Source organism: Elephas maximus, chromosome 2 (assembly GCF_024166365.1).
Source record: "Elephas maximus indicus isolate mEleMax1 chromosome 2, mEleMax1 primary haplotype, whole genome shotgun sequence".
NCBI lineage: Eukaryota > Metazoa > Chordata > Mammalia > Proboscidea > Elephantidae > Elephas > Elephas maximus.
The window spans coordinates 154,770,014-154,784,614 of NC_064820.1; the positions used below are offsets into that span (position 1 = coordinate 154,770,014).

Genomic DNA, 14,601 nt, shown 5'->3' on the forward strand with positions numbered 1-14,601 from the left:
GCGCGTGCTGTTGGGCAACCGCAACGACAATGCGCCCAGGGTGCTGTACCCAGCGCTAAGGCCCGACTGTTGGGCGCTCTTCAACACACTGCGGCGCGCTGCGCAGCCGGGCTACCTGGTCACCAAAGGGATGGCGGTGGAAGCAGACTTGGGGCACAACGCCTGCCTGACTGTCCTACCACGTGTTGCAGGCCAACGAGCCCATCCCGGGGCTGTGCACAAGCGTGAACTTTGGGCAACAGGGACGCGTCCTGCCTGCAACCGCCTACTGATCTCTGTGCGCAATGGAGGACAGCCACCCTTGGCCTCCGCCACGCTATTCCTGGTCTTCGCAGACGGTCTGCAGGAGGCGCTGCCGGACCTCAGCGATCACTATGCAAAGTTACACACTGAATCCAAAATTAATTTTTATTTGGTAATCGCCTTAGCTTTAGTTATTTTTATTCTTCCTGACTGCATTATTTGTGCTAGTTTTCAAGTGCCGGAAATCCAAAAATGACCGTGTCTTAAATTCTTTCACAGCAGGTCTCTACCCAGCTCTAGGCCCCAGGTTTTCAGGGTAACTAACTCTAGGATGCCATATCCTACAATTCCAGCACTGAGTTCACTTTTTTAAAGCCCTGCTTTTCAGGACTGAATAGTAACCTCACTGCAGGAATGCCCTCAGGGAAAAGAGCTGAATCTGTTTGCTTGGACTAGAATCCACCCTCCAAAGTGAGAAATACTTGATGAAATCAAGTCCAATAACAAGTGAGTTTTTTTCCAGCATGAACTATTTTCAAAGATCTCAGGGAAAAGCATTTCAGGCAGCAAGGTCAAAGGCACTAAGGTGAGAAAGTTGTTTGGCATGTGGTGAACTTGAGGGACAGCGGTCAGGGATGACTGGAGTGTCAGAGGGGCTGCACCATTTAGGGCCTGATAGGCCATGGTAGGCAAAATATTGAAAGACACTGGAAGCATCAAAAGAGATGGAAGGAATACACTGAGCTACTGTACCAAAAAGAATTGTTCAAAGTTTGACCATTTCAGGAGGTAACATATGGTCAAGAAATTGATGGTATTGAAAGAAGAAGTCCAAGATGCAATGAAGGCATTGGCAAAAAGCAAGGCTCCATGAATTAACAAACTATCAACTGAAATGTTTCAACAAATGATACAATGCTGGAAGTGCTCACTCATCTATGCCAAGAAATTTGGGAAATAGCTACCTGGCCAGCCAGTTGGAAGAGATTTATATTTGTGCCCATTCCAAAGAAAGGTGATCCAACAGAATGTGGAAATTATCAAACAATATCATTAATATCACACTGAAGTAAAATTTTGCTGAAGATAATTAAAAAACAGTTGCAACAGTACGTCGACAGGGAACTATCAGAAATTCAAGCCAGATTCAGAAGAAGACATGGAAAGAGAGATATCATCGCTGATGTCAGATGGATCCTAGCTGAAAGCAGAGATTACTAGAAAGATGTTTACCTGTGTTTCATCGACTATGCAAAGGCATTTGACTGTGTGGATCGTAATAAACTATGGATAACACTGAAGAGAATGGGAATTCCAGAACACTTAATTGTGTTTATGCAGAACCTCTACATAGATCAAGAGGCAGTCTTTCCAACAGAACAATGGGATACTGTGTGGTTTAAAGCCAGGAAACGTGTGTGTCAGGGTTGTATCCTTTCACCATACTTATTCAACCTGTATGCTGAGCAAATAACCCAAGAAGCTGGACTATATGAAGAAGAATGTGGCATCAGGCTTGGAGGAAGACCCATTAACAACCTGTGATATGCAGATGACACAAACCTGTTTGCTGAAAGTCAAGTGGACTTGAAGCATTTACTGATGAAGATCAAGGACTACATACAGCCTTTAGTATGGATTACACCTCAAGATAAAGAAAGCAAAAATCCTCACAACTGGACTAATAAGCAACATTGTGATAAACAGAGAAAATATTGAAATTGTCAAGGATTTCATCACACTTGGATTCATAATCAATACCCACGGAAGCAGCAGTCAAGAAGTCAAATGATGTATGTATTGGGCAAATCTGCAGCAAAAGTCTTCTTTAAAGTGCTAAAAGCAAAGATGTCAACTTGGGGATCAAGGTGCATTTGACCTTGGTGGAGTAGTGGTTAAGTACTACCGCTGCTAACCAGTTCGAATCTACCAGGTGCTCCTTGGAAACTCTATGGGGCAGTTCTACTCTGTCCTATAGGGTTGGAATCAACTGGACACAGTGGGTTTGTTTGTTTTTGTTTTTGACCTAAGCCATGGTGTTTTCAATCACCTCATATGCATATGAAAGCTGTACAATGAATAAGGAAGACCAAAGAAGAATTGAAGCCCTTGAATTATGGTGTTGGCAAAGAATATTGAATATACCATGGACTGCCAGAAGAACGAACAAATCTATCTTGGGAAAAGTACAGCCAGAGTGCTCCTTAGAAGAAAGGATGGCGAGACATTGTCTCATGTACTTTGGACATGTTATCAGCAGGAACTGTCCCTGGAGGAGGACATCATGCTTGGAAATTAGAGGGTGAGTAAAAAAAAGGGAACACCCTCACTGAGATGGATTGACACAGTGGCTGCAACAATGGGCTCAAACATAGCAAGGATTGTGAGGATGGTGCAAGATAGGGCAGTGTTTCGTTCTGTTGTACCGAGGGTTGCTATGGGTCGAAACTAACTCCAGGGCACCTAACAACAACAGGCCATGATCAGGCCCTCCTTACCATGCTTGGCTGCTAACTCAAGCTTGGTTAGAATCCACCTCTGAAGGAAGTCCTGGTGATTTCCTTCAGCAGAGTTGACCCGTTGAAAACCCTGTGAGCACAGCTCTGCCCTGACACACAGGGAGCTGCCAGGAGTTTGAACTGACGCTATGGCAATTCATTTGGTTTTTTGGTTTAGGCCATGGTAATGTGTTTTGATTGTATTTCATGATTTTGCTTCAATATTCAAATTGTGTTGACAAAGGGGAGAAATCTTGATTCAATCCACTGTTGGGTGGAAAGGAAAAGGTAGGTAGAGAGAAATTTAGACTTTATCAGAAAGCTTCTCTGAAAGTTGGTGTATGCCATTTTTAAACCCTGAGGTAAAGGAAGTCAATTTCTGACAATTTTTAAGTAATGTTTTCCATATTCTCTTAGATTTTCTTTTTATCGTTATAAAATAAAAGATGCACAACTCACTGTCACTTCTAAACAGGACATGTGTTTTTCTTTTTCTCACTGCAAAAAAAATCTGGCTGATAAAGTTAACCTATCATTTCAACAAATTTAGGAATAAGACTAATGGAAGTTACTAGTCCTAACCTTGAAAATTATTGTTCCACTGACGGGTTTCTTATGACTGGGTGCTCCAGTCTCTTTCTCACTCTAAGCTTTGCTCCTCAAACTGCGTTATGAGAACCAGCAGAAGTTAGGCTGTGTTTTGTTTCCCACCCCTGTCCACTCCGTAGTTCTTTAGAGTAAAAAACAGGGCTTCCCTCCTATAACCCATTTAAGGCTTGGCAACTTAGGCCAGCAGAAATGCTTTAAGTAAGTAAGAACTAGCATAGAATGCTAGAGACGGACTATTCCTTGTAATCAGGTGATTACACAAATGGATTCAAATAATGTTAGCACAGCATTTCACTGAACATGCTGTTTACAAACACTTCAAAACTTATGGAATAACATTTGCATACAAAATGCCTTATTATATAATTAACTATTTCAATGTCAATGATATATTGGATATTTGACTGATTAGGGGAACAATAGTGAATCGGAAGCTTGCAATCTAAATTATGAACCTCCTCCCCCCAAAAAGAAAACAGTTACCTTTGGAAAAGCAAATTAGGTAAAGTAATACAAAAACTCTGAAAAGAATGAAAAGAGAGTTACTGGTAAGTCATGAAAAAAATAACATCAGTTGTTGTTATAGCTGGGTGCTGTCAAGTCAGTTCCGACTCATAGTGACCCTATGGACAACAGAATGAAACACTGCCCTGTGCTGCGTCATCCTTACAGTCATTATGTTTGAGCCTATTGTTGCAGCCACTGTTTCAATCCATGACATTCGGGGTCTTCCTCTTTTTCACTGATCCTCTACCTTGCCAAGCATGATGTCCTCTCCAGGGACTCGTCCCTTCTGATAACATGAGACAAGGTCTCGTCATTCTCACATCTAAGGAGTACCCTGCCTGTACTTCTTCCAAGACAAACGTGTTAGTTCTTCTAGCAGTTCATGGTGTATTCAATATTCTCCACCAACACCATAATTTAAACGCATCAATTCTCCTTCAGTCTTCTTTATTCATTGTCCAGCTTCCCCATGTGTATGAGGTGATAGAAAGCACTATGGCTTGGATCAGGCACAGCTTAGTCCTCATGGTGACATCTTTGTTTTTTAAAACACTTTAAAGAGGTCTTTTGAAGCAGATTTGCCCAATGCGATATGTCATTTGATTTCTTGACTGCTGCTTCCATGGGCGTTGATTGTGAGACCAAGTAAAATGAAATCCTTGACAATTTCAATATTTTCTCTGTTTATCACAATGTTGCTTATTTGTCCAGTTGTGAGGATTTTTGCTTTCTTTATTTTGAGGTGTAATCCATACTAAAGGTTATAGTCCTTGATCTTCATCAGTAAATGCTTCAAGTCCACTTGACTTTCAGCAAACAGGTTTGTGTCATCTGCATATCACAGGTCATTAATGGGTTTTTCTCTAAGCCTGTTGCCACATTCTTCTTCATATAGTCCAGCTTCTTGGGTTATTTGCTCAGCATACAGGTTGAATAAATATGGTGAAAGGATACAACCCTGACACACACGTTTCCTGATTTTAAACCATACAGTATCCCATTGTTCTGTTGGAAAGACTGCCTCTTGATCTATGTAGAGGTTCTGCATAAACACAATTAAGTGTGTTCTGGAATTAACATTCTTTGCAATGTTGTCCATAATCTGTTATGATTCACGCAGTCAAATGCCTTTGCATAGTCAAAAAAATACGGGTAAACATCTTTCTGGTATTCTCTGCTTTCAGTCAAGATGCCTCTGGCATCAGCAATGATCTCCCTCATTCCATGTCCTCTTCTGAATCTGGCTTGAATTTCTGGCAGCTCCCTGTTGATGTACTGCTGCAACTGTTTTTGAATTACCTTCAGCATTTTTTTTTCAGCATAATTTTACTTAAGTGTGATATTAATGATACTGTTTGATAATTTCTGCCTCCTTTTGGGTCACCTTTCTTTGGAATGGGCACAAATATGGATCTCTTCCAGTCAGTTGACCAGGTATCTGTCTTCTAATTTTCTTGGCATAGACGAGTGAGCACTTCCAGTGCTGCATTCATTTGTCAAAATGTCTCAACTGGTATTCAGTCAATTCCTGGAGCCTTGTTTTTCTCAAATGCCTTCAGTGAAGCTTGGACTTCTTCCTTCAGTACCATCAGTTCTTGATCATATGCTACCTCTGAAATGGTTGAACTTCGATCAGTTCTTTTTGGTACATTGACTTGGTGAATTCCTTCAATCTACTTTTGATACTTCTTGCATCATTCAATATTTTACCCAGAGAATCCTTCAAAATTGCAACTTGAAGCTTGAATTTTTTTTTTTTTTTCAGTTCTTTCAGCTTGAGAAATGCCAAGCATGTTCTGTCTCTGGTTTTCTAACTCTAGGCCTTTGTATATTTCATTATAGTACTTTGGCTGCTCAAGCTGCCCTTTGAAATCTGTTCAGCTCTTTTACTTCATCATTTCTTCCATTCACCTTAGCTACTCTATGTTCTCTTAGAGTAGTTTTCAGAGTCTCTTCTGACTTTCATTTTGGTATTTTCTTTCTTCCCTGTCTTTTTTTTTTTCCTTGCCCTTCTCTCTCTTTTTTTAGTTTTTATTGTGCTTTAAGTGAAAGTTTACAAATCGAGTCAGTCTCATACAAAAATTTATATACACCTTGCTATATACTCCTAATTGCTCTTCCCCTAAGGAGACAGCACTCTCCTTCCCTCCACTCCATTTTTGTGTCCATTTGGCCAACTTCTGATCCCCTCTGCCCTCTCATCTCCCCTCCAGACAGGAGATGCCAACATAGTCTCATGTGTCTACTTGATCCAAGAAGCTCACTCTTCACCAGTATCATTTTCTATCCCATAGTCCAGTCTAATCCCTGTCTGAAGAGTTGGCTTTGGGAATGGTTCCTGTCTTGGGCTAACAGAAGATCTGGGGACCATGGCCTCGGGGTCCTTCTAGTCTCAGTCAGACCATTAAGTCTGGTCTTTTTACGAGAATTTGAGGTCTGCAGCCCACTGCTCTCCTGCTCCCTCAGGGGTTCTCTGTTGTGTTCCCTGTCAGGGCAGTCTTCGGTTGTAGCCAGGCATCATCTAGTTCTTCTGGTCTCAGGCTGATGTAGTCTCTGGTTTATGTGGTCCTTTCTGTCTCTTGGGCTCATAATTACCTTGTCTTTGGTGTTGTCCATTCTCCTTTGCTCCAGGTGGGTCGAGACCCATTGATGCATCTTAGATGGCTGCTTGCTACCATTTAAAACCCCAGAAGCCACTCTCCAAAGTGGGATGCAGAATGTTTTCTTAATAGATTTTATTATGCCAACTGACTTAGATGTCACCTGAAACCATGGTTCCAAAACCCCTGGCCCTGTACTCTGGCCTTTAAAGCATTCAGTTTATTCAAGAAACTTCTTTGCTTTTAGTGTAGTCCAGTTGTACTGACCTTGCCTGTATTGTGTTGTCTTTCCCTTCACCTAAAATAATTCTTATCTACTATCTAATTAGTGAAAACCCCTCTCCCTCCCTCCCCCTCTCGTAACCATCAAAGAATATTTTCTCCTCTGTTTAAACTATTTCTCCAGTGATTTTAATAGTGGTCTTATACAATATTTGTCCTTTTGCAACTGACTAATTTCACTCAGCATAATACCTTCCAGATTCCTCCATGTTATGAAATGTTTCAGGGATTCATCACTGTTCTTTATCAATATGTAGTATTCCATTGTGTGAATATACCATAGTTTGTTTATCCATTTGTCTGTTGATGGGCACCTAGGTTTTTTCCATCTTGTAGCTATTGTGAACAGTGCAGCAATGAACATGAGTGTGCATATATCTATTTGAATGAGGGCTTTTATTTCTCTAGGATATATTCCAAGGAGTGGGATTGCTGGATCTTATGGTAATTCTATTTCTAGTTTTTTAAGGATGTGCCAAATTGATTTCCAAAGTGGTTGTACTGTTTCGTGTTTTACATTCCCACCAGCAGTGTATAAGTGTTCCAATCTCTCCACAACCTCTCCAATATTTATTATTTTGTGTTTTTTGGATTAATGCCAACCTTGTTGGAGTGAGATGGAATCTCATTGTAGTTTTGATTTGCATTTCTGTAATGGCTAATAATCGTGAGCATTTCCTCATGTATCTTTTAGCTACCTGAATGTCTTCTTTAGTGAAGTGTCTGTTCATATCCTTTGCCCATTTTTTAATTGGGTTATTTGTCTTTTTGTAGTTGAGTTTTTGCAGTATCATGTAGATTTTAGAGATCAGACGCAGATCAGAAATGTCATAGCTAAAAACTTTTTCCCAGTCTGTAGGTACTCTTTTTACTGTTTTGGTGAAGTCTTTGGTTGAGAATAGGTGTTTGATTTTTAGGATCTCCCAGTTATCTAGTTTTTCTTCTGCATTGTTAGTAATGTTTTGTATACTGTTTATGCCATGTGTAGGGCTCCTAACGGTGTCCCTATTTTTTCTTCCATGATCTTTATCGTTTTATATTTTATATTTAAGTCTTTGACCCGTTTTGAGTTGTTTTTGTGCACGGTGTGAGGTATAGGTCTTGTTTCATTTTTTGGCAGATGGATATCCAGTTATGCCAGCACCATTTGTTAAACAGATTATCTTTTCCCCATTTAACTGACTTTGGGCCTTTGTCAAATATCAGCTGCTCATATGTGGATGGATTTATGTCTGGATTCTCAATTCTGTTCTCCCCTGTCTTTTTAATGACTTTTTGCTTTCTTCATGTATGATGTCCTCCCAGACTTGTCTGATCTTTAGTCATTAGTGTTCAATGCGTTGAATCTATTCTTGAGATGGTCTCCAAATTCAGGTGGGATATACTCAAGTTCGGAATTTGGCTACCACGGACTTGTTTTAATTTTCTTCAGTTTCAACTTGAACTTGCATAGGAGCAATTGATGGTCTGTTCTGCAGTTGGCCTCTGGCTGTGTTCTGGCTGATGATATTGAGCTTCTCCATCATCTCTCTCTGCAGATGCAGATTTGATTCCTGTGTGGTCCATTCAGGGAGGTACATGTGTATAGTAACTGTTTATGTTGTTGAAAAGGGTATTTGCAATGAAGAAGTTGTTGATCTTGCAGAATTCTGTCATGTGATTTCCCATGTCATTTCTATCACCAAGGCCATATTTTCCAACTACCAATCTCCCTTCTTTGTTTCCAACTTTCACTTTCCAATCACCAGTAATTATCAATGCATCTTGATAGGGAGATGTATAAAAATGTGTCTGATTGGTCAGTCACAGTAGGGCTCCAAATTGGCATGGATTCTGTAGTTTATCTAAGCTATATTAATTTTACTATAAATGCTATCTTGGTGTTGGTCTCTAAAAAGAATTCAGCAAACCTGATAATTTGGCATCTTCAACCTGAATTCTGATGCTCAGTTGAAGAATCTACTAAAGTGGTGGCTTGTGTGTTGCTGTGATACTGGAAGCTTTGCCACTGGTATTTCAAATACCAGAAGGGTCACGCTTGGTGGACGCATTTCAGTGGAGTTTCCAGACTAACACAAACTAGGAAGAAGGACCTGGCGGTCTACTTCTGAAGAAATTGGCTGGTGAAAACCTTATGAGTAGCAGCAAAATATTGTCTGATATAGTACCAGAAGATGAGCCCCTCAGGTTGGAAGGCACTCAAAATATGATGGCACAGATCCAGGCAGTGTTTTGCTTTTCTGTACATAGAGTCAATATGCGTAGGAACCGGCTCCACAGCACTTAACAACAACAACAGCTAAAGCTTGGAATCCAAGAAAAGGTAAGCGTCCAAGACAAATATGTATCACTGGCATACTCTGGCTCTATTTTGTGCAATACTTTGCTCTGACAGCATATTAGGGGAGGTAGGAGTATTCCTGGTGAGCAAAGCCCACTTATTTAACACCAGTTGACCCTTATTTTCTATTACCTTAAAAAAAAATTGAGGTCTAATTTACACACAAATTGATTTTTGCATGTGGTATGAGGTAGGGCATGAGGTTCTTTATTTTCCCATGTGAATGCTTAGTTTTTCCAGCACCATTTGTTGGAAAGAGTTTCCTTTTCCTATTTAATTGCTTTGACATCCTTACAGGAAAGTCATTTGACTGATATATATGGGTCTATTTCTGGACTCTCTGTCATGTTCCATTGATCTATTTGTCTGTCTCTTTGCCAGTATCATACTGTCTTGAATGTTGTAGCTTTACCATAAGTCTTCAAGTCAGGTACGTAGGTCTTGCAACTCCTATTTTTCAAGACTGTTTTGACTCTTCTTGGTCCTTTGTCTTTCCAAATAAATGAAAATCACCTTGTCGATTTCCAGGGATGAAAAGCTTGCTGGAATTTTAAATGGGATTGTCTTGAATCTGTTGATTAATTGTGCATGTGTGTGTGTGTGTGTGTGTGTGTGTGTGTGTAGATTGTCATCTCAACAGTATTGAGACTTTCAATTCATGAGCATGGCATATCTTTCTAATAATTTAGGTGTTCGTTAATTTCTCTCAGCAATGCGTTATAGTTTCCAGCGTAGATGTCTTATATTATCTTTTATTAAATAATCCTAGATTTTTATGTTACTGGAAATAGTATTGTTTTTAAATTTCATTTTCTAATTTTTCATTCATAGTATAGAGAAAAACTATTGATTTTTGTATAATCTATACGCTTTTGAAAAATAAGAGGTACAGAGTGCTCTATTCTCACACCATATTGCAGTTCCTTCTGCCCTGTACCCTAAGACTAAGCCACTTCTGCATAATCTTAGGCTTCTACTGCAGGATATAGGTTGGGAGAGCTCACTCAAGAACATACTGCCCCAAGTCTAGTATGGGTGACTTGTTCGTTCATTTGCATAACAAATATTATTAACGGCTTTGTAATATTATTAACTGCATATGAGACAATGTCCTAGCTGCCAAGAATGCAGCAGTGAACAAAGCAGATATAACTCCTGCCTTAGCGGACATGTCCATTAAATGTCTTTTACAAGTCTAATAAATGGTACAAAACAGAAATACCAGGATGCCAAGAAAACGTATATTAGAGAGGCCTGGCCTAGTCTGCAGAATCAGGGAAGGCTTCTTTCCGACAGTGGTATTTAAGGATGGGTAGAAATTAGCTAGGCAATAAGGAAAGTAAAGAAGTCTTGGTTAGGCAGATATGTAATTATCCCAAAGAAAGAAAGGTGAGACTGTTTCGATCAATTGAAAAGGGCTTTTTTTTTTAGGGAGGCTAGAAATGGAAAATAATTAGATGAGGCTAATAAGGTAGGCAGAGCCTTATATGCCATATTAAATATTTTATTCTAAGTACCCTTGTACTTAGGAGCCATTTAATGGTTTTTAAAAAGGCAGTGACAAGATAGGATTTGAATATTTAAAATATCACTCTGGCTGCTCTGTGGAGAATGAATTTATGAGGGTTACAAACGGGAGTAGGGATACCAGATGGGAGACTGGCAATGTTCCTGGTAAGAAATGGTGCTGCCTGGGATTAAAGGGGTGGCAGTGGAAAGAGAAATAAATGAGTGTACTGGAGATATATTTAGGAAATAGATTCAACAGGACTAAATAACAGAAGAGGTGAAAGGTAATCTCCACGAGAGCAGTTTGAACTTGCCCAGAGGCAACCCTATGTAGCACCGTTCTACTCTGAAACACATGGGGTAGCCATCAGTCAGAATAGACTCAACAGCAACTCTGTATATATACACACATATGTATACATCCATTATTATATGTATATACACATCCTTATTTCTAAATACTTCATTGTGTATTTCCTAAGGACAAGGACTTTTTTTTTACATAACTGAAGTACGATAATGAAAATCAGAATGTTTAACATGTATACAATCTAATCTACAGTCCATATTCAAATTCCACCAATTTCCCCAATAATTTCCTGTATTATATATATATATATATTTATGTGCAGAATCACACATTGCACGTAGTTGTCATGTCTCTCTAGTTTTCTTTAATCTGAAACAGTTCCTCAGCCTTTCTTTGTCTTTCATGACATTGCAATTTTTAAAGACTATAAGCTATTTATTTTGTAGCATGCCCCTTAATTTGGGTTTGTTTTATGTTCCTTCATGATTAGATTCAAGTTATGTATTTTTGGCAGTATATTAGTTATCTATTGCTGTGTAACAAATTACTCCCAAATTTAGTGGCTTAAAACAACAAATATTTATTATTTCATAGGTTTTGTGGATCATGAATCTGATGGCTCTTCTGAGCACCCCTGCCTCAAAGCCTTTCACAAAGGTACAATCAAGGTGTCAGCTAGGGCTCCTGTCTTGTCTGAAGGCTCAACTGAGAGAGCATTGTTTCTAAGCTCTCTCACATGATTTTTGGCAAGGCTCAGTTCCTTGTGGGCTGTTGGGGTGACGGCTCCAGTTTCTTTCCGGATGTTGTCTAGGGGATTCCCTCAGTTACCTTGCAACGTGGACCTCTCCATAGGGCAGCTCAAAACATGGCAACTGGCTTCCATCAAAGCAAACAAGAGTGTCAGAAAGGGCAAGCAAGATGGAAGCCACATCTTGTAAACTTAATTTTTGAAGTGACATCCCATCACTTTTGCCGTATTCTGCACATTAGAAGCAAGTCACTAGGTCCAGTCCACACTCAAGTGGAGGTAATTTTTAAACTCTTTATAATAATTTCTTCTATACTTATTAGTGGAAACCTTGTGGTGTAGTGGTTAAGTGCTACGGCTGCTAACCAAGAGGTTGGCAGTTCAAATCCAGCAGGTGCTCCCTGGAAACTCTATGGGGGAGTTCTACTCTGTCCTATAGGGTCACTGTGAGTCAGAATCGACTCGGCGGCAGTGGGTTTGGTTAGTGGGTATACTTATTAGTTGGCATTATACTGTAAGAAAAAGCTTTCTCTTCTCCTTTATTCTTTTATGGCCCATGTGCATTTTCCTTTCTTTTCTACTTTCCCTGCTTCAGTCCTGGAATGAGCCATTTACCCCAAAAGCCCTGCTTCTTTTGGTAAGGCACAATGTTTACAAACCAACATCTGGGTGCTAAGTATATTCATTGCTAATTGGGTGTCACTGTTGCCAGGTCTTTTCATCAGACAGAGGCAGGAAATACACTCACAAACACATCTCTATCTACACACACCCTCAGAATCATGAGTTCACATTGATACTTCCAGTTCAACTCCCTTCCCCCCTTCCATCTTTGTATCTTCCTTTTCCAACAGTGAGAACCCTAACTCCCAATATTATGCATGTATTTACTCATTTGCTTGATCTGGCGATACACAGAAAGTGGTTTCAGAATTGCATGTCAGTGTGAAAAACCAACATATTAAATAGAGTTCAAGATTTGGTTGCAACTGTTTGTCTTTAGACTGAGGGTATATGGTCTAACTACTATATTCAAATGTTCAAAAGCACTCTGTTGAAAAGTTACTTGTAGTGTGGTTATGTTATTCATTTGAAATACACTTAAGTTCATTTTTTTCTATTAAATGCATTTTTAGAGTCTTTCCCCATCTTTGTTGGTTTAGTATTATTTTTGAATATTAAAACATTAACATAGTTAAAGTCAAAACAATACCAAAAAAGTACACTCAGAAAATTGTCACTCCCTCCTCTATCTCTTTTCTCTCCTTTACACCATCTACTGTAGATACAGCTCTTTGCATATGTAAGTATAATACTTGAAAAGAGTTGAACAGAGGATTTCAAAGGGTGGCTTGAGAAGACAAAATATTATAACGACATGTCCAAAGACCTGGAGATAGAAAACCAAATGGGAAGAACACGCTCAGCGTTTCTCAAGCTAAAAGAACTGAAGAAAAATTCAAGCCTTGAGTTGCAATAGTGAAGGATTCTACAGGGAAAATTTTAATTGATGCAGGAAGCATTAAGAGAATATGAAAGGAATACACAATCACTGTACCAAAAAGAATTGGTCAGTGTTCAGCCATTTCGGGAGGTAGTATATGATCAGGAGCTGATGGTACTGAAGCGAGAAGTCCAAGCTGCACTGAAGGCATTGGTGAAAAACAAGGCTCCAGGAATTGATGGAATATCAATTGCGATGTTTCAGCAAATGGATGCAGTGCTGGAAGTGCCCACTCATCTATGCCAAGAAATTTGGGAGACAGCTACCTGGCCAACTGACTGGAAGAGATTCATATTTATTCCTATTCCCAAGAAAGGTGACCCAAACGAATAGGAAAATTATTGAACAATATCGTTAATATCACACTCAAGTAAAATTTTGCTGAAGATCATTCAAAAGCAGCTGCAGCAGTACATCAACAGGGAACTGCCAGAAATTCAAACCAAATTCAGAAGACGTGGAACCAGGGTATCACTGCTGATGTCAGATGGATCCTGGCTGAAAGCAGAGAATACCAGAAAGATGTTTACCTGTGTATTGTTGACTATGCAAAGGCATTGGACTGTGTGAATCATAACAAATTATGGATAACATTGCAAAGAATGGGGATTCCAGAACACTTAATTGTGCTCATGAGGAACTTGTACATGGATCAAGAGGCAGTCGTTTGAACAAAACAAGGGGATACTTCATGGTTTAAACTCAGGAAAGGTGTGTGTCAAGGTTGTATCCTTTCACCATAACTATTCAATCTGTATGCTGAGCAAATAATCTGAGAAGCTGGACTCTATGAAGAAGAATGGGGGCATCAGACTTGGAGGAAGACTCATTAACAACCAGTCTTATGCTGGTGACACAACCTTGCTTGCTGAAAGTAAAGAGGACCTGAAGCACTTACTGAAGAAGATCAAAGACCACAGCCTTCAGAATGGATTACACCTCAACATAAAGAAGGCACAAGTCCTCACAACTGGACCAATACGCAACATCATGATAAATGGAAAAAACGTTGAAGTTGTCAAGGATTTCCTTTTACTTGGATTCACAATCAACACCCATGGAAGCAGCAGTCAGGAAATCAAACAACATATTGCATCAGGCAAATCTGCTGCAGAGACCTCTTCAAAGTGCTAAAAAGCAAAGATGTCGCTTTGAGAACTAAGGTGCCCTGGGCCAAAGCTATGGTGTTTTCAATTGTCTCACACACATGGGAAAGCTGGACAGTGAATAAGGAAGAGGGAAGAAGAATTGATGCCTTCGAATTATGGTGTTGGCAAAGAATATTGAATATACCACGGACTGCCAGAAGAACAAACAAGTCTATCTTGGAGGAAATACAGCCAGAGTGCTCTTTGGAAGAGAGGATGGCAAGACTCTGTCTCACATACTTTGGACATGTTATCAGAAGGAACCAGTCCCTGGAAAAGGATATCATGCTTGATAAAGTAAA

The 14,601-nt window shown here is 39.7% G+C and overlaps 1 protein-coding gene across 20 annotated transcripts in view; it reads left to right on the top strand.

Moving 5' to 3' along the window:
- LOC126070084 (protocadherin gamma-C4) overlaps positions 1-14,601 on the top strand; it is a 166,448-nt gene that overhangs the window by 97,616 nt on the left and 54,231 nt on the right. The window lies entirely within an intron of this gene.